The 19,232-nt window shown below is 50.5% G+C and overlaps 1 long non-coding RNA gene across 2 annotated transcripts in view; it reads right to left on the bottom strand.

Annotated features, from left to right (window-relative positions):
* Nucleotides 1-19,232, bottom strand: part of LOC135314274 (uncharacterized) — a 36,382-nt gene that overhangs the window by 5,643 nt on the left and 11,507 nt on the right. Inside the window, exon 3 of one of the 2 annotated variants that reach the window (XR_010373729.1) lies at nt 7,859-7,927. The exons of the other annotated variant lie outside the window; for it this stretch is intronic. This is a non-coding gene — a long non-coding RNA (uncharacterized LOC135314274). The remainder of the gene's footprint in view (nt 1-7,858; nt 7,928-19,232) is intronic. 2 annotated transcript variants of the gene reach the window in all.

Genomic DNA, 19,232 nt, shown 5'->3' with positions numbered 1-19,232 from the left:
CACCCTGCGCCTCTAGCCTGTGGGACTCTGTGCTGGCTCACTGTCCATGGGCCAGGACCACCTTGCACATAATTACCGGGTACCAGCCCCCTTCTCCAGCCTACCTTTCACCCCAGAATGGATAGCCATCCACTTGCTCCCCCAAAAATCCCCAAGCTTGGTTCTTGTTGCTCTGCCTCCCCTGCTTGGTCCCCTCCATCCTGCTCCTGTTTCCCTCCAGCACTCCTCTTGATGGCTTTTGTTCAGAGCAGTCAGTGCTTTTCCTTCACTCTCCTTGGCATTGCCCAACACCCAGGAACACAAACTGCTCCTGGCTGCCACCTTCCCTCCCTCTTGGACCAAGCACGGCCCTTGCTCTCATACCTGTCTCAACTACACCACTCCCTTTTTTAGCTCCTTCTCCTGTGTGTTGCATCAGGAAACCTTTCCTCACCGCATCCCAAACGGATTGTTCCATTAAACCCTTCTACCTTGCTTCCCTCCATCTACCATTGGTAAATTTACCATCAGACCTCGTGGCCACCCTACACCCCCAAACCCACGTTTCAGGCAGGTATGGGGCAGATTCACATGGCACAAGTACATGCAGATGGGCTGGTACATGGGCAGGCGTGGGACAGTGTTTGCAGAGATGGGCATGCTTGCCCCAGCATGCACGTGTTCCTGCCTGCACATGCCAACCCCTGCATGTTCCTGCCCACGTTCCTGCTGCTGGATCCAAGGCTGCAGGGTCTCAAGGGGAGCTCTTGTTCTCCCCCAGGACATGGGTGTTATCTGTGCAACATGGCCGTGGGCTGCAATTTGGTTACTGTTTGGTCTTACAGTCACTAGACAAAAAAGATGCTGTGTCCATCTTCTAGTTTCTTCAAAAGCCATGCCCTGGAGTAAGGCTACATGTGTTGGCCAGATCCTCAGTAAAGCCCTGGAATAAGGTGTAGGCACTGAAGAGGATTCATCTAAGCAGCACACAAAGAAAAACAGCAAAAAATAAAGTTCATGGGGGCACAAGGAAAACAGAGCTTCCACCCACAGAGCAGCTATGTGGGGCTCCGGGGACAGGCAGGCAACGTGGGAGATGTTTCAGAGCTTGCTCTCAAGGTGATTGATGCATTTGCAGCCACTTCCCTTCTGCTGCCAGTGGAGGTAAACTGAGCCTCCTGCCCATCACACACACATCTTAATGCATGTACCTTTGGGTACAGGTACATGTCCTGAGCTGCTTTAAGGCTGGCAAGCCACCGTGGCAGAATGAGACAAAAAAAAGATGTGCCTTCATGGCAGAGGAAGAAGAGGGATCTTTTCTATCCTGACACAGGCAAGCAACTGCCCCTCCACGAACGAACTCCGGTGAAGGGGCTGCTTGGTGTTCTCACTGCAAATTCCCACTTGTGAAAAATGGCTGGTATGGGATGTGGGGGGAGCACATGGCATTCAGGGTGTCCTTTGGATCAAGCTGGCCTCAGCTGCCGCTCTAGAAGCTGAACCATTTCCAAGGACGATATGGCAAGAACAGTGAGTCCTGCCCAAGTGACAGTCCAAAGTGTTGGCACTTTGTCCTGATTCAGCCTCGCCCCAGATTCCTGCCCCTGGCATGCATCCAGGTTTCTTTCTCCTTGACCCATCTCCATCAAAAGAAGTGCCGTTATGAGCCTCTGCTCTGAGTTTTTAGTCTACAAATAGAAGCAAAGCTGCCCCTGCTCCAGAGTTTAACATTTCCACTAAATCCTATTTTGATGCCTGTCCCGGCAAAAGAAACCCTTGGGGACCGTGCCCCTTGTATGAGATGTTAAATATTTCAGCCTCCAGCAATACAAGACACCGATACGATATTAAACTATACAATTGCTGTGTGTCCCTGCATTCCCGCCCTGGCTGCCGAGCGGCACTGTGAAGGTGCTCCAGTAAACCTTCCTCTGGACAGGGCCAGGGAGCTGGCTGCCTCGAGTGCTGGGGCACAATGTGCTGATCGGGCAGCAGAGCTGGCTCTGTCACCCCACAGGGAGAAGTTGTGCCATGAGAGCTGCTAAAAGAGCATTTCATTTCCAAACAGGGCCCTGGAGACCTCTTGTGCGAGTGCCTCAATGGAACGAGCTGGGGGAGTGCAGAACAAGGAGACACAACCCCAGGCTAAAGACAAGCTGGACCCCAGGGTTGTTGGACCTTATTGCTCTACACCAGGGTTCAGGCTGGCCTGTCTCCTTGAATCAGTGCATCTCTCCTATGCCACCACTGATGGGGAAACAGAGAATTGGGATTTTTTTTGCCTCCCTCTTCCTCCCATTTCCTTCCCCTAACTCCTTTTCCGCATCATAAGCAAAGTCCTAATAAAGCTCCCATCCCCACTGCCAGCCCTGCACCATGCTCCCAGCAGAAAAGAGATGCAAAGCCACGCTTGGAATCTGATTCCCCGGCTTTAAACGCTGCTCTGCCAGCAAAGTGCGACTTGAAAGCTCCCCTGTCACAGTTACAAAGCTCCGAACAGCCCTTCCTCGGATAATCACGCTTATCTCCAGATTAAGAAAGAGAGACCTGCAGCTGAGGCTGGTCACATGGGCTGGGATGTGGGCAAATCTCTTTTAAACAATCCCCATATAGCTGTGACCTCCACCACAGCCCAAATACACCATCCCTTGGTCCCACTCAAAAACCAGCTCTGGAGACATGACGGAGCATGAGAGAGGAGACCACGCTGGAGAGTGTGGGCAGGAGGGAAACCGAGGGGAAGAGTGAGAAAGCAATGGAGAAGACGAGGATGAGAAAGACGGAAGAAGAAATAAGCAAAGGGAGGATATGTGAGAGGAATAGGACATAGTGGAGAGGGAGGAAGAGTGCGTGGATGGAGGGGGAGGATGATGGACAGGGAGGTCTCTGCTACTCTTACTGCTGGGGATTATTTGTCCCTGCACTGTCCCCAGGTTAACTCTTCCAGCTCTGTCCCCGGCTGGCAGCCTAGCCCGATTACGTGACTCCAGCTGTGCCAAGCAGCCTTGGCAGTGTGAGCACATTACCTACTTGCTGCCACGGATTCATTAAGAGGCTTTGCTTGTGTGGGAATAGTCATCCCAACAGGGAGAGAAAAAAAAAAACCCTTCTGCACATCAACCTGGCAAGGAGCTCTGACAAAGCGGTTTCCATGGCCCTGCCTGGAGCTTGGGAGCAGAATTAAGGAGAAGCAGGGAAGTGCAAATGGGAGAGGAGGGCAGAGGAGGAAGATTGGTGGGAAGGGGTCCCCAGCAAGGCTTCTGCTTGGGTATGAGGCACCAGCCAGGGAGGAAATTGCCAGCCCTTTGCAGGATGCTGGTCCCTGGTTCTTCTTCATGATCAAAGGCCACCTTGCATCTGGGTCAGGCCTGGATGACACATTCACCCCGTGAGCAAACGAAAGGTCTGAGCAACCGCAGAGTGATTTTTTCCAATGGCAGGTTTCCCTCTTATATCCATGTGGGATTAGCACAATTATTTTGCAGTGGAGGAGCCCAAACGGCTCCAAAAAGGTCACAGATGCAGAACACTGGGGCTGGACCTCTCTGAGGATGCCCACGATCTGTTGGCACTGACTTGGGGTTTCCAGACGCGGGGCTTGGCCACCAGCTGCAGCTCACTGGGAGGGACTGCAGTGCTGCCTCCCCGGCTGCTCATTATTCACCCTGCGCAATTAGGCACTGCTGATAAGTCACATGAAATTGCCTTTGTTCTCCAACTGGATGACCTGCATTTCACAGGAGTCCCTTTTTCCTACACATTACTCATGAGTTGCCCGCCGTACCTACTGCTGGAATGGCAGTGAGGATTTTGGGGCGCTCTTTGGGCTGGCCACAAGTGCTCCCTCACAGATGCCCCATGTAGGTCAATGGGGAGATGCAGCCTCACCCTGCCTCTGTTCCTGGGCTTCTCTTAGCACAAAGGAGAGCTGTTCCTCCTGCAGCCCACCCTGCCTTGCCAGGGACATGTCAACTCTCCTCCAGGCAGGTGGCTTTGCCACTCCCTGGCTACTCTACCATCTCTTCGTGTCACCTCCCAGCTCCCCTCCCAGGACCAAAGCCCAGTGCAGCTGCAGAGCCATTGGTGAAGATGTGTCAGCCCTTGCTCAGCCCAAACCCTGCTGATGCCAATGGCCATCTCACCCTGTTCATCATGATCTTCCCTTTCCTCCCTGGCCAGCCCACCAGAAGGCATCTATCCCATGCTCTCTGGCTCCAGCCAAGCCATCTCCCATGTAGGCTCCTTGCAGGACCAGCCCTGCACCACGGTGTGTCTGCTCCTGCTTTCCATCCCTTCGCCACAACACCAGGACCCAAGTATGGAAGAGAAGGCAAAGCAGATGGGAGCCAGCATGAAGCTGGGTGCGACCAAACCCCACAGCAGACAAGCCATGCTGCAGCAAAACTTCCCAAAATGACCTCTGCTTCAGAGCACCCTTGCACCATGTAATTCCCTGCTCTTTTGGCACCCAACAGCTCCTCAGAAGAAGATAGGAGCACAGGGTGAAAAGACATCTTGGCCCATTCTAGAGCTTCTTCCCAGTCTGCTCAAGAAATATATGTGGGCTCTTAAATCTTGTTGATTTAAGGGAAAGGATGCAAAATTAATTTAGATGGGAAATTAATTAGATGTGAACTGGTGTTTACATCCTACACATACAACAAATTCTTGTGTGAACCTGCGGAATGCAGATGGATGGATGGATGGATGGATGGACGGATGCATGCATGCATGCATGGATGGATGGATGATAACATGCTTGGAATGACTTTATGTGCTGGTCCGTACACTGGGGATGTAGAAAGACCTTTCTCTGCATTGGTAATTAGTAACTCCATCCTGAGCAAATGTTGATAAATCCTTTATAACAAATTATCTCTGAATCTGCAACTCCTGTCCTGCATTTCCATTTCCCTGTTTCTACTGCTCCACCCCTGACACCCACACGCTTCACTTCCCTCCCGTATTTTGTAACTGGCAGCAGATTGGACTCCCTTTCTGGAGAAGCAGGAGGAGGTTTTGTTGCTGGGGCTTTGTGTGAACGATTGCATGGGCATGTGTATATACAAAGATGGATACAAATCCATTGGAAATAAACACCTTTTAAGGGACTTGAGAGAGAGACATAGGGCAGAAGAGAAGAAAGAGCCTACAGACCCTCAGCCAGACACAGACAATCAGCAAAGACGAAGAGAAAGACCCAGTGAAACAAAAAAAGCCTCAGTTCTCTTTTAAACTCTCCATGATTTGCAATGAAAGCAGCAGATCCCATCACTGGGAAACCCAGCTCTGCCAATGCACCAGAAGTCGCAGCAACCTTCACCCCTTCTTCTCCCAGCTCCACACAGCTCAATTACCCCAGGCTGCCAGGCTGCAGTGAGCACACCCCCACCGCCCTGCATCTCCCCCGCCGCCGAGACAGCTTTCGCCAATGGAAGGAGTACAAATATATTCATTGGCACCTTATCAGACATGCATGCAAAACTAATTAACATGGGGAGACATGCAAGCTGCCACCCAGCCACAAATACACACCCACAAGCATGCACACACACACGCACGCATGCACAAGGCAACCCTTGTCTAGGGGGGACATTCAAAAGGCTTTGTCACTAATTTAGGCATCTGTCTCAGTCTGGTCTGGTCCTCCTGGCTAGGCTGGAGTTGTGTTTTTTTTCCCACTCTGTTTGACAATGCTGGGAACATGCCCGGAGACCCCTCATTCAAATCACCCCTTGACAATGGTCTCATTGTGTGAGCATATAGAAAAGGGAAAGGATGGGGGAGAAGATGGGGAAGGGGGGTGAGGAATTTAAATGTGAGCCCAAGGAAGTGTTTACTAACACAAGCCTCGCAGCTGCCCTGTCTCTCCTCCACCCCCTTCTTCCGCCCCGGCCGCTCCAATGACCCAGCTTGTCCCCAGTGCAAGGTGGGCAGCAGGATGGCGGGACAGCAGAGCGGGAGCAGGAGCAGGAGCAGGGCTGCACAGAGGTGCATGGAGAGATTGCGGACTGGAGGGATGATGTCTCAGGGCATTCAAGTCTTCAGCAGCAGCGGGGCAGGTATGGGTTTGAGGAGAGAAGATGGAGTCAGAGATGCATTGGAGAGGATTAGTGACTTAAAATGTCCTGGAAAGGACATCTTCATGGAGGAGCAAGGGATTTATTGGTACAACCACTCCAAGGCTTTCCAGGCAGGGACAAAAAGTGTTTAAATCTGGCTTCATGGATTAAAGCAAGGGAGCAGACTTGTGGTGCAGTTTGGACTGCTCTCTTTGGTGCTGCTGCCAGATACGCCACAGCATAAGAAAGGGAGAGAGCAGTGGTGTGCTGGAGCTGGGGGCTCAGGGAATAGACCATACTCCCTTCAGGACCCAACTGTCTGCCTATCACTAGTTATTAAATATCAGGAGACAAAAAAGAGGAAAAAATGCTCCCAATGCCCTGACCACCCCCCAGCCATGCCTGGGGAAGTAAATAGCGACGGTGCAGATGGGGGTGTTAGCCTCCAGCCCCTCCGCGCTTGGCTGGCCTTGGCAGACACCATTCAGCTGGAAATGCTCGTAAGTCGGCAGAGCAAAGGGATTAGGAACTGGGGAGGGGGAGAGGATGATGACAATGTTTTCCATACATGCAAATGCATCCACACAAGATACCCAGAGGGAGACAAAACAAAGAGACCTCAAAGAGGCTGGGTCCGAGACCTGCACTAAGCCAGATACCTCTGTACACCTACAGTGCTTGCATGTGAAGACCTGCACAATGCAAGATGCAATGCTGCCCAGAGGTTCCCCCATCTGAGCAGATATCAACCCAAAGAAAGCCCAGCAAAAGCTGCAAACACAAATGCCACAATCCCACATCCTCCTACACAAACAGATGCACCTTAGAAACTATTCCTGTCCATCAGCTTAGTCAGAGAAGAGAAAAGCTGTGATGTAAACCCAAAAGAGCCCTGCCTCGATGTGGCAGAGGTAGCCAGCTCCCCTGACATCGCCCCTGCAGCCGGATCCACCACTTGGACCTTTGTTTGGTTTCTGTAAGATGAAAGCTAAGAGATTTCTGGACATCGCTATAAATAAGGCAGGGCAAAACGTCACAGAAATCCAGGAACATGTATGACAGCGAAACATTTCCTTCCCACAACCAATGCGACAAAACAAAAGTCACTTGTGTAAACATTTGTGCTTAAAAATGGGAAGCTACTGCCAAGTAAGCAAATCTGTGCTTTTTATCCAAACAAGTGGTTATGAGCAGTTTTACTGCCACATTCCTCTGCCCCAATACACAGGGATAAGCACTCGACATACAGTGACACGTAGGGACTCAGGGACAGAGCTGTGGTTTTAATAGGGCAATGCAGACACCGAATGAAATAAAACCCTACAGAGATCAGCTTGCTAGGTCTCAAGGCTGAGAAAAGCTATTTGACGGTAAAGAGAAACAAGGACACTCACGATTCTGCTCTCATTTCCATGCTGTAAATGTGGGCAGCTTTTACTGAACGCAATTAAATACTCACTTAGGATTTAACCCAGTGAAGCTGAGAGCAGACCTCGGTACAAGACCCACCTCTGGGCTCTTCCCCTTGACTTGCTCTGCAGAGGTCAGCAAGAGTTCTGAAAAAGTTGAGTGAAAAAGCAGGGGGATTCATAGCTCCCAGCCAATGTGGCCATTTTAAAGCCCCCCCCCCCAGCTTCGTCTCGGCTGTTCTTTCCTTCATTGGTGATGTGCCGCTTTGTTCAGGGAGCCGTGGCTGCAGGGGAAAGTGAGTACCAGCTTCGTAAGCACAAATACTCAAGGGTATTTGGGCACCTCCTTCCCTTTACCACTAACGGGAGCTGAAAACCTCAGCAATCCTTCCACACATCTATTACCTGCCTCTGGGGGCTGATCCTTCCTTTCCAATACCCCAAGGGTTCCAGTGTAGATTCTATACAAGACCCCTGCAAGAAACCAAGCAAGACCCTCTGTTATTAACACCATTTTGACTCTTCTTTAAATTTTACCTTATTCTAAGACAATGCATTTCAAAGGCTCTTCTGCTCACCAGCGCAGTTTAACACTCTGGGTTTCGCAAGCAACAAGTGATAAAACTCCTCACCTACTTGCACCACATAGGTAAGGTCACCCCTGGACTGTGACCTTAAATCTATACATGCTTTTCCCCTCAGAAGCTGAGAGGTGTAAATCTCAACATCTCATTAAACAGCTCTGCAGATCACTCAGAACAGATTGCCTCACGACATAACTTCTCGGCTGGTCACTACCCACGAGCAGATGATTTTACATGACATTTATTCATGCAAATTGCAGAGGCTGTAGTCTGGTTACCCAGCAAGAACGTAAAAGATTACAGTTTGGATGCATAGATGCTGGCACCACCATAGAAGGCATGATGAGGCTGGAAACACATCCCTGGGTTTCAAATGCAGTGCAAAAAAACTTAGGGTGAGTCCTTGTCAGATGGGGGTTTATCAGGAATGACCCCCTCGAAATGACCCAGGGGAGGCAGAGGAGAGCACATGCAAGGCTGCAGGGGCTACGAGAAATGAACTTCTCCCGCTGCATGTGCAGAAACCTGCCATGGGGAGAGCACACGCGACATTTTACGTCACTCACAAAGCCTACTCTGTCCAATAAAGTGGGGAAGTAAAACAAAGCATGAAATCCAGGCATAAATTAGCATCCCTCTAGTCTAGCTTTATTTGTGCTGCTGCTGCTGTGGATTAGCATCTAGCTGGCTGACAGGCTGATAGGCAGACAGAAACAGGGAGAAATAAAAAAAAAATTCAGTGGGTGTCTTTTTTTCCCTATGGTTCCTGGGATGTCTGCCATCAAGGAGCAGACAGTGTTCATCCCCTTAGGACCAGAATTTTTCCATCTTTCTGGGAGAGCAATAGGCTCTGCAGGAAAACAAATCCCCCTGAGACATTTGTGCCTGTGCCCTGCAAAGCTGGCACCTGTCGTCTGACTGCAAGCCCAGTGCAAACCCATCACATCCACAGCCGACATCCCTCCAGCATCCTCAGCATCACTCCAGCAGTGTTTCCAGAGAGCCCCAGAGCCCCAGGAGCAGTTACGGTGCAGGGCTGGGAGACTTGAGGATGGCACCTTGCTGCAGGCACATGGGGGAGCAGGCACCCCAGGATTAGCTCTGGATCATGTTCACCAGCACTCAGGGCAGCTGCTTCCTTTACTGCTCACAGCCATGGATGGGTTTGGTACCTGATCCCAGTTGACATGGCTGGGATCTCATGCTGGCATCTCCTCTCAGTTCGTGTCAGAAATATGTCACTGCCAGCTCCCCGGGCAGGGGGACCTGCAGAAAGCATCCGTCGGGCTGTCACACAGCCTCCTACTCCTCAGGGCTGCATGGCAAAATGAGTGGCCATCACTGGAGATGTCTCCTTTCCTCAGGCTCAGTGGTCTCGCACCCACCCACCCTTTCCAAGCATAGCCGTGAAGGGACAACGCTGAAGAGGTGCCAGTCCTAATGGCCACCACCCCAGTACTTCCCAAACCAGACAGCCCTGCAAATGGACATGTTGCTGCCCTAGCATCTTCAGGCAGCAGGGGTGAGCTGGAATGCTCAGGGAGGACAATATCAACATGGCACTCTCGCCCATACTGGGGGAACAACAACAGCAACCTTGACTGTGTTCAAGAAACACTGCAAAACCCATTTCCACCTTCACTGTGCCATTCACAGCCTGGCTGGGTTCTCAAGTCACAGGAGATCTCTAGTCCCTGCCTGTCACTTAAGGAGCCAAACAGAGAGCTCAGTTTTTAGGCTATGGAAAGCAAATTTTCAGTCATTTTCAAAGGTGGCCTAGAAAACACAGACTAATTCTGCATAGCCATAAAGCAAGTCTCTCAGGAGCACAGCACGCAGTTCAAACACCCCAGTGTCCCTCTGCCTGCTAGCATGACGCTTACTGAGTGGGTCTGATCAGAGGATGCAGGTGTGAAAATTCCCAGGATGTAGTGAATCCCTCCTTGGCAGAGCCCACACAGTTCCTGGCCCCACAGCCAAGTGTGCTGGCCCCATTGAGCACTGGTGCCTGCAATCTCAGGCAGACCCCAGCAGCTAAGCTCTGCCTTTGCAGTGGGGAGCTGGCAAAGCCTTGCATGCAACAGGCATCCATGGCTGGCTCTGCATGCCCCATGCCCAAATGAGTCAGCACAAGCAGCTCTTCCCCAAAGGAGGCACAAGGGCATGCTGCAGGGCTTGGGAGACAGCCACTGCTGGGAATAGCCCAAGCAGAGGGGATGTATCCCTGTTTCTCCAGCCATGCCTCCCACAGCGTGCGTGGCCCAAGGCTGGAATAAGACACATTATCACCATCCTCTTCCCACCGCACACAGCAAGACAGTCCCCTCCACACCCACACACCCACAGAGGACATCTGTGCTGATACCACATCCCATGGTATCAGCAGAGCAGCTTCTTCTAGGGGCTAGGAAGGAAGGGGAGAAGGATGAAGACAGTGCAGAAACCTGAGCCTTTGTTCCCCAGCACTTAGCCATGTTGCATGCTGTAGATTAGGTACTGGAGACCAGCCACTTCCTACCACATCCTCAAGCTCTTGCAGCAATAGCAGGCACTCCTTTAACCTCTGGCGTTTCGGGATAGAAGGAGGCAGAAGTCAGAGACTACAGAAATGGAAAGAGCTGCATGAAAGATCTCCCCTTTGTAAGGAAACAGTCCCCTAATGGGCTCCCCAGCCAGAACTTATCTACGTGAACCATGTGTTCCCCCCCAAACTCTCAGCTTGCTCTGCCCCATCATCCATCCACCTGATCGTGTGCAAAATGAGTCTGATGAGCCTAGCACCCTCCCATATGCCCTCTGTATTTCTACTCTGCTCCTCAGTGCCACAGTATCAGGAAGCCCAGCCTGGGGATGGTGCAGGACCACAACTGCTTTAAATGCTTGTGCAAGTCCAGACTTGTGCATGCAGTTTGCCATTCATTTTGGAGAGTTCCAGTACACTTCTGCATAAGATATATTAAAACTTATATTGGTTACAGCGCATTCAGGCAAGTGGCCCCCGTGGGGGGGGGGGGGGCCCACTGGGGGCGTTGTCTATGAAATGCATCACAAATGGACAGAAAGAGCACATTCCCCTGAGACAGCGGTCCGAGTGGCAAGTTGGGTCATGTCTGCAGCAGCCTGGGGAAATCCTGCATGGTCCCATGAGGACACCACAAACACAGCAACAGTTAAAGCAAGAACTAAATAAATTTCAAAAGGTATTTTTTTCCCCAAGTCCTGGCAGTGGGGAAGTCAAATGCTGTTTTGTGAGCTGTTCCCAGAGTGAGACAAACCTGTACATGTCCATAGGCACAGCCAGCCTGCATTCATACAGCCTTGTCTGCACCGCCTCCACAAGCATGTACACAGATGTGGATCCCTCACTTGGTGTCTTACAGAATAGGGCACCAGCGACCAACATCACCAATTATTACCTTCCAGAGGCTGAAGCACACAACACAGACCTTTGCTTCGAAGTTTCTCTGTGCCCAGGACCATATGACAGTGGCTGAGACTACACCCGAGAGTCATCTCAGGTGTACATCTACTAGATGTACTAGTACATCTAGTGGCTTCAGTGGGACCCAAGCCAGCCACCATCCAACCCAATGTAATACATGATACTTTGAATTGTCAGGCTCTCTTTCACTCCCTGCTCAGTGTTACACAGCACCCTAGACTGTCAGCCTTGAGCTTTGAGTACCAGAAGTCTGGATCCCCAAAATTGCTATGCTTGACTCCAAAAAAACAAGTATTTGGAGGGATATTTTTCAGACCAGTAATGCCTAAACCCTATGAGATCTCTGACTTGTTTCCAGAGTTTTCCCCACAATTATGATGTCCCTAAATACATTCCTTGTAAGCATCATTTAATTACTTTTAAGTGAGAATCACCAAGACTTTCAAACAGCCCTTGATTACAGTTGCTGGGGGTTTGCAACAGACACTCCAAATCCCAAGCTTTGCACTAAAACCCCTGTGAGTCATTATGGTCCAGCCTTGCCAGCTGCTGTTCTACCCATAAGACACCTGCCCTTGAGAGCAGCATAGTAGAAGAAGGGAGGAAAGCTGGAAAACAGCCATTTCTGGGGCTATGAATTAAATCAGGAGGAATAGTCCCAAAGCCTCCCCTAGCCTTGGCCACCAGCAGCAGGTACTTGTGGAGCTCCCACTGAATTTGTCCAAATGAGATGCAGAAGAAAAGACACATTGCTCCTGCTTTGCTAAATTTTCTGCCAACCTTGCCAGCAAGGCATGTTCAGCTGTGGCTGCCCAGCATATGCAAACCTGGCCTGACACCCTCTCCTTTGCATGGCTTTCTGGACATCTACCTCTGCTTTCCGCTGCCCTCCCTGAACCACAAAGCCAGCAGCACTGCTTGCAAGGTGCGCCCCATACCAGAGGCAGTGAAGGCGTGCTCATCACAGCCTCCTGGTCCCAGGCCTTCTGCCAACACCGTTCCAACATGGGGCACGCAGGCAAAAGAGCTGCCGAAGGAGTCCGCAGCAAGCGGCACTGAGCACGACCTTTCTGCTTTACAATGGTAACCTGAATCCTAACTACTGGATTTCTAGGCATGCATTAAAGCCATGAGACAATGGGGATGGTGAGGCTGGGGCTGGCTGCAAGCCAGCTCCGTGCTGGCCCCACCAGCACCTGATGTCTCCTATTTCCCTCTTTTTTTGCCCTGGCAGATAAGCAAAGTCCCCATAAGCCAGGAGGTACATGCACAAGCTCACCCGTGACTTGGGGACTGTCCATGACTCACTACCCACAGAAGGTGGATGCCTGAGAAGACTCAGAGGGGTGGTTGTCTTCCTGTCTCACGCATTCTCTCGTACGAGCATTGCTTCTCCTTTAATTGGTTTCATTCATGGCGGCCCTTTGCTAAATGTAATTATGCCAGGCTCTCTCCATCTGTCTGTGTTTAGAAAAAGCCATTGCTCTCAGTGTTTTTATTTTCAGTCTTTATTTCTGCATTAATCCCCCCTCTGTGGCTCACATGCACAACAATGTCCAGGACCTCCTGAGCACATACAGGCATCAAATGAAGAGCAGGATTTCTCCCTGGGTGTCTCCTGGCTGGAGGACATTTTGTCACATGGGAAGTTCCCTACCTCAGTTGCTCTCTGCAACCACCTCCATCTCTCAATACCTGCACAAGCCAGTCTTTTTGCAGAAACTCAAGAGCTGTCTGGGAGCCCAGGCGAGAGGAGATAGCTTGATTTTGTCACACCCACAGATGCAGAGGTATCTCTGCCCTGTCTTCCCAAGCCCAGTACATAAAGGTAGCAAGGAGATGTCTGCTCAAGCTGACATGGACCACTTTTCACATGAAGACAGCATTCAATCCTACACAAACTAATGTGCTAATTTTCCTACCCAGGAATGCAGACAAGGTGAACATGGCAGAGCACAGGGATTAAAAAACCTCAGCTTTGCAAGGGCAGCTCATACCTGCATAGCTGAGGCTGCAAAGCACCCAATGCACCCAGAAGCTTTTCATCCCTTGGGGTATGTCACCCAAGGTTCTTATGCCTTCCTCAGCCAGAGTAGGTAGATCTTAGGGGCAAAGACAATGCTAAAGGAGTTGTTAGTTTACCGAGAGACCAAAGCCAGCGACACAGACCCTGGGCAACCAAGCACCATCTGGTGACCTCCGGGTCTCAACACAATAGCCCACGTTGGCATGTTTATGATAGAGACCAGAGGCAGATTCCCATTATCCCCATCAGATCCTGTGATGTGGTTTCAGAAGAAGGACCATGAGAAGCAGATGGGATGGCTGAAGAGAAAAGAACACAGTGAGACAGACAGACAGGAGAGATTTCTATGAAGCTAAAGCACATACCCATAAACATGGGATAAGTAAATAGCATGTAAGTATGAAATTAAATGTGGGGAATCCATGGCATCCAGTAATCAGTCAAGTATCTCCTTCACCTTTTTTTCAGTTTATCATCGGCATTTTAAAATGAGATATTTATGCCAATAAGTAACCCAGTTGTATATTGTAACCCTGCAAATATTGGCAGGGATCTCAGAGATTCATCCCGACAGACAATTCATTTTACAGTTATTTTTGGACTCCCAGCTTTTGTGGAACACCGGCTCTCTGTGTTGGATTTTATGCCCCTGAAATGTATTTACAATGCATGGCATCTGTATTGTGCATTACACACTTAAATCATTGCTTTTCATTCATTGCTTATAAAAAAAAAACCTGCAATATCCTGAAGCTCCAAATACTCAAATTCAAAATATTACTGCTGCATTTTCAGAGTAATACTATAAAATAATGTTATGTTTTTAGATAAAGGAGGGAAAACTGATCACAAGGAACAAGGATTCCCGAGATCTGGGAAGGAGGGGAGTTTGGATTTCACACCACAGTAAATTAAAAAAATAAAAATAAAAGCTGAAAAAACCCACAAAGGTTTATTTTCTAAACAAGAACATAGAAACATTTTGTCACTTAAACAAAGGGAGGAGGGCGGGGGAGGCTCCGCATCCCTGGCTTGCTCTCTGCAACGGACAAATACTATCAGAAACAAAAAGCATGGCATAGTTAGCAGAAGCAGAGCTCAGCGCTTTAGATTTAATGATATGTATTTAAGTTCCTTTTAGGGGAAGCCTTCTGCAATTGTTGGGGGGAAAAATAACCCCATGGTTTTAAAGGCTTCTGTCATTGTTGCCTATGAGCTGAAGGGAAAGGCGCTTTCTTTGTCATCCAGGGGTTTATGGAAACACCTTAATGTGTCCTTTTCATAGGTGAAGCAAGGCGCACAAAGCAGCCGCGTGCCAATGCGTTCCCCCGCCACCAGCAAAATAAATAAATGGAGGAACGCGGGGACCGCGGCTGTCGTAATCCCCCGGCAAAGCGGCAGCAAGGATGGTCTGGTGGGGTAAATATCGCACGTCTCCTGCCAAACCCCGCATGGGCTATTGTCCCACCACCCCTTTTAGATGTCATTAAGAATTTTTCGCATACAACCAAACAAGCGGAGGGGACGAACATGCTTGCTCCTTCCCCACCAGTTGGAGAAGCCATGACGAGGTGGCTGGGAGCCAGTGCGGGTAAAAAGCAGGGCAAATTAGGAAGTATGTTAATTCAATTAATATCACAGAGGGGCTGGCGGGCGGGGGGGGGGGGGATGTGTGCGCGCCGATTTTCCGCCCGAGGAGGGAGGTGGCAGAGAAAGAACTGGGGCATGCCAGCTCCCGTTATTGTTCTGCTTTCATCGGTAATTAGCAAGATAAGGAGGGGATGGCGTGAGGGAGGCAGCGTGGTGAGGACGAGGCAGCGCTGCACCCCACCTCATGCCCATGCGGCCATCTTACAGGCGGTGCTCGCCTCCCGCAAAATGGCCGCCAGGGCCTACGCTGCCTCAGGCCCGCGGCCGGCGTGCCCCAGCGGGCTCCCCTCTGCCCAGCCTGAGGTGGCTGGGAGCAGCAGCTGCCATCCCACAGACCCATGGGGAAAGGGGGGCCTTGGGAGCAAGGCACTTGCCATGGTGGGCCCAAGTGCATTCCTGAGGCCTGGCGAGCAGCCATCTTAGCCCGGGCCCTGCTCACGGCGCCAAGGTACTGGGCATGCAGCACTTCTACAGCGTTTACACCAGCCCTCCTGACTGGAAAAAACATAATACACTTCTCCTTCACGAGGCAGCACACATTGCCTCGGGCCTGCTCGTGGCCATGGAGGTGGCGGCGCCCTTGCCATGGCTTCCCTCTCAGATGAGAATGGTGCAGGAGCAAAGGCAGGATTAGCCACTTTTGGGGCACAGCTACCTGCCTGAATGTGCCCCGATGAGTCCTGTAAGCTGCCAGGTTCTGGGCTGGCATCCTGACCAGGGTCTGACCCTGGAAGACATGGTCTGACCAGGTACAGTAATACAGGTTGGCAATCTGAGAGCTATGAGGGAAAACATGACCTGCCCGGCCACCAGAAAGCAAATTATGGGCAAATTCTGCCTTTCTCCTGACCGAAACAAAATAAATCCCAAACCAAAACTGCAGAGACACCAATAAAGAAGATGCAAGCTTCCTAAATCTTAATTTAACACACCTTTAAAACAAGATCAGTTAGAAAAGGAAAAGGCACGCTTACACAGACAACATGACAAAGCTACACCTGCATTTCCCACTCCAATAGAGCTTTACAGTGGAAACATCAGAGTCGTTCAGTTCTGCACATGAGCAGTACCAAACACCAACCAAGGAACCCTGATCCTTGGTCCTGGGCTATCCTGAGGACAGTTACAGCAATAACTGACATGAAAGCAATATTTGGGAAGCATTTTGCATGTCTTTAGCCACGATGGGGCTATTTCACACGGTGCGATAGGCACACAATGCACAGTGAAAATTCGGCATCTGCTCCAGTACTCTGCAGAGAACCAGAGCACGAGGGTGACTGCAACTGCACGCAGACAGGGCTGTGTTATACATCTTGGTTAGACAGTGAAACATAAGGCATGGCAGACTAGCTGCTCCACTCCAGGGTTGTCTACACAGAAAACCACACCATTATAATGACAGCACTATAGGTCAACTGCTACTGCTCCTCACCACACTGGTGCATATCTCCACTCTTAAACTGGCTTTCTCCAGTTTAGCTTAAACTGCTTCCAGCATGACATAACCGGTATACAGGGGAGTTCTGCCTTCTGCTAAAGTAAATATCCAGAGAGGTTGTACACGTACAGCTCCTTGCTTTAAAATCTGCCCCCCAACCGTATGTCTGTAGACAGACCTGCCCTTCAGCTAACCTTTCTGTACTCCACACACTTCTGGGCTGTTCACAGTGCCCGTGAAACACTATTACACCCTGCTTCCCTTGGGTGCTAATCCTGCTTGTCAACCCAAAGGCAGAAGCAGACGGTGGCTTGGCATTTTGATTACGTTGTGATCTGTTTGAACCTTCCAGACTCTTTTGATGTCTGTGCAAATTTGAAAGGGGGAGCCTTCATCCTCCACAATGAAACTCCACTATCGCACAGTAAAACATCTCGGGACTCCTATGTCCATAGCCATCGCTAGATTTGAAGCAGGGAGGGGAGTTATGGCTCCTCCAGGAAGAGTCTGAATTTCAGACTAACCAGTTCTGGCCCTGAGCAGAGAACACTATGGGGACAGTGTGTTGCTCTTCAAACAAATGCATGCATAGGGGAGTGTGCGCATGCACAGAGACACCATATTTATACAAATAGACACGTTCATAGGAAAATGCAAATAGCATCCTCTCCCGTCCCAGGCTCCCTTCGAGCTCCTGACATCCCAAGGTTTCAGAGGAGTACAACTGAGCTTCAGATCAAACATTAGCCCTGCGGGGGTTCCCTCAGGGAAGCAGTCATGCACCAGGGTCTTTTCCCCGCTTCCATGCAAGGTTTCCCGACCCGGCCTTCCTTGGGTGCTCTGTTCTGACACGCATAAGACACACGCGTGCGCATGCAGAGCCTTGCTAAAAGGCACTCTGGGAATTGAGCTCTGCTTCCTCCTTCTTCTAAATCAATTGTCATAAACCAGCTTTTGTTTTATTTTTAACAAAGAGACAGAAATAATCTCCATGCACAGTCCTTACCACTCCCACTGCCCCATCCTTTGGCACAACAAGCTGCCTAGGGCCCCCCCGAGGACACAGGCACAGGAGGACAGTGGGTAAGAAAGACTGGGAGAGGCTGCTTTCTGGTGCACAGAAATCTGCTCCTCCTCTCTTGAGCCCATTACTTGGCAGGCAGCAAGGCAGCGGGATGGGAAGGGAGCTGGATAGCAGGTAAGGCACTCCCAACCTCCCCAACCCAATCTCCAGCTGGTCTGTTCATCCCTAGCCCAGTGAGGTGCCCGCTTTCGACCTGCATTTTACCTTGTGCTCTGCAAATCACTGTTTCTCTCGCTCTTTGGTACCAGCAAGAGGTGACCTCCACAGCACCATTGCAGCAATCAGTGGGCTGACATGCAACTTGCGACAGCCTGAGCTCTGCCTGCCTGTGGCACGTCCCTCTCTCCAGCCTAGCCAAGGACCCGTCCCTCCTCCTCCTCCTCCCATCCCACTCGCCCAGGTCCAGGACTCAGATATATGGAGACATTTCTTGATGAAACCTATCAGTGAGTGAGTGGCAGCTGAGCAGGTACCGAGCAAGACATGGGGCCAGACAGCAGCCAGGGGGGAAGGCAGCGGGTGGAGGGAACGTGCCTCGGGAGGAATACTCACAAAGGGCTGCTTTCATTAATAAAACATTCCCCCCTCGGTCGCCTTTTGATTTGGGTGTAAGAATTAACCCCATCTGCCCAGCAGCATGCTACCTACCAAGTCATCTCTGCTGAGGAAGGCCGTCTGACGTGTCTGCTCAATTGCTACACTTCCCCCTGCCCATACTCCTCAGCTCTCCAGCCCCCCTCCAAACAGCTCACCAGCCTTGCTGGGTCTGCCCTATTGAAGAGATCCTCTTCCCACAACATAGATTAGACCCAGTGAAAATAGGCTTAGTGAAAATACCATTTCACTATTAATACCCTCCCCCCCCCCCGCCTTCACACTCTCTCACACCCAGAAAGATTATAACAAATCCCGGTCACCTTTTGCCCCTGCTAACTACTGCTCCAGTCTTACCACTGCATGCCTTCTACTGTGAGTAGAGAGCCGGGCACAGGGTAGCACTTATATATATACACACATATATCTAGTCAGCATTGGAGATATTCAGCCGCAGAACACAGAACTCCCTGCACAGCATCTCGCCTTGTCACGACACACCAACCAGTCCCTCTCTGCTGTAATTGCAACGCCTGGTCCTTGGGCATCAGCAGAAAGTTGCAGCAAAACCTGCGTTGTTTAAGCATGATCTGTCCGTTCAAAATTGGTGCGGGCTTGCTTTTACATCACTGAGATATTTCTATTCTCTTTCTGTTTCAAGTAAAAACGAGATGCAGAGATGCCTTCGAACAAACAGCCCCTTCATTTTTCCAGAGGTGTGTTTTAATGAGTGATTCGCCTTCCAAAAAGGGGCCAGCGGAGGGGAAGGACGGCAGATTCTCCACACAAATTCAATAGCTGGTAGGTTGCCATGGGCTAAAGCATTTCTTTGCACACATGAAGGGAAGGGACTCCAGAGCGCTAAGGGTTTTGCCTCCCATGAGTTATAGCTCTACCCTTCAAGAGCGGAATAAATGCTTTATCCCATTGCAGCCTGCGATGTATTCTACATAGATGG

This window comes from Phalacrocorax carbo, chromosome 7, assembly GCF_963921805.1.
Source record: "Phalacrocorax carbo chromosome 7, bPhaCar2.1, whole genome shotgun sequence".
Taxonomy (NCBI): Eukaryota; Metazoa; Chordata; class Aves; order Suliformes; family Phalacrocoracidae; genus Phalacrocorax; species Phalacrocorax carbo.
Note: the sequence above shows the minus strand (reverse complement) of the source record. Positions and strands in the feature narration are given on the sequence as shown.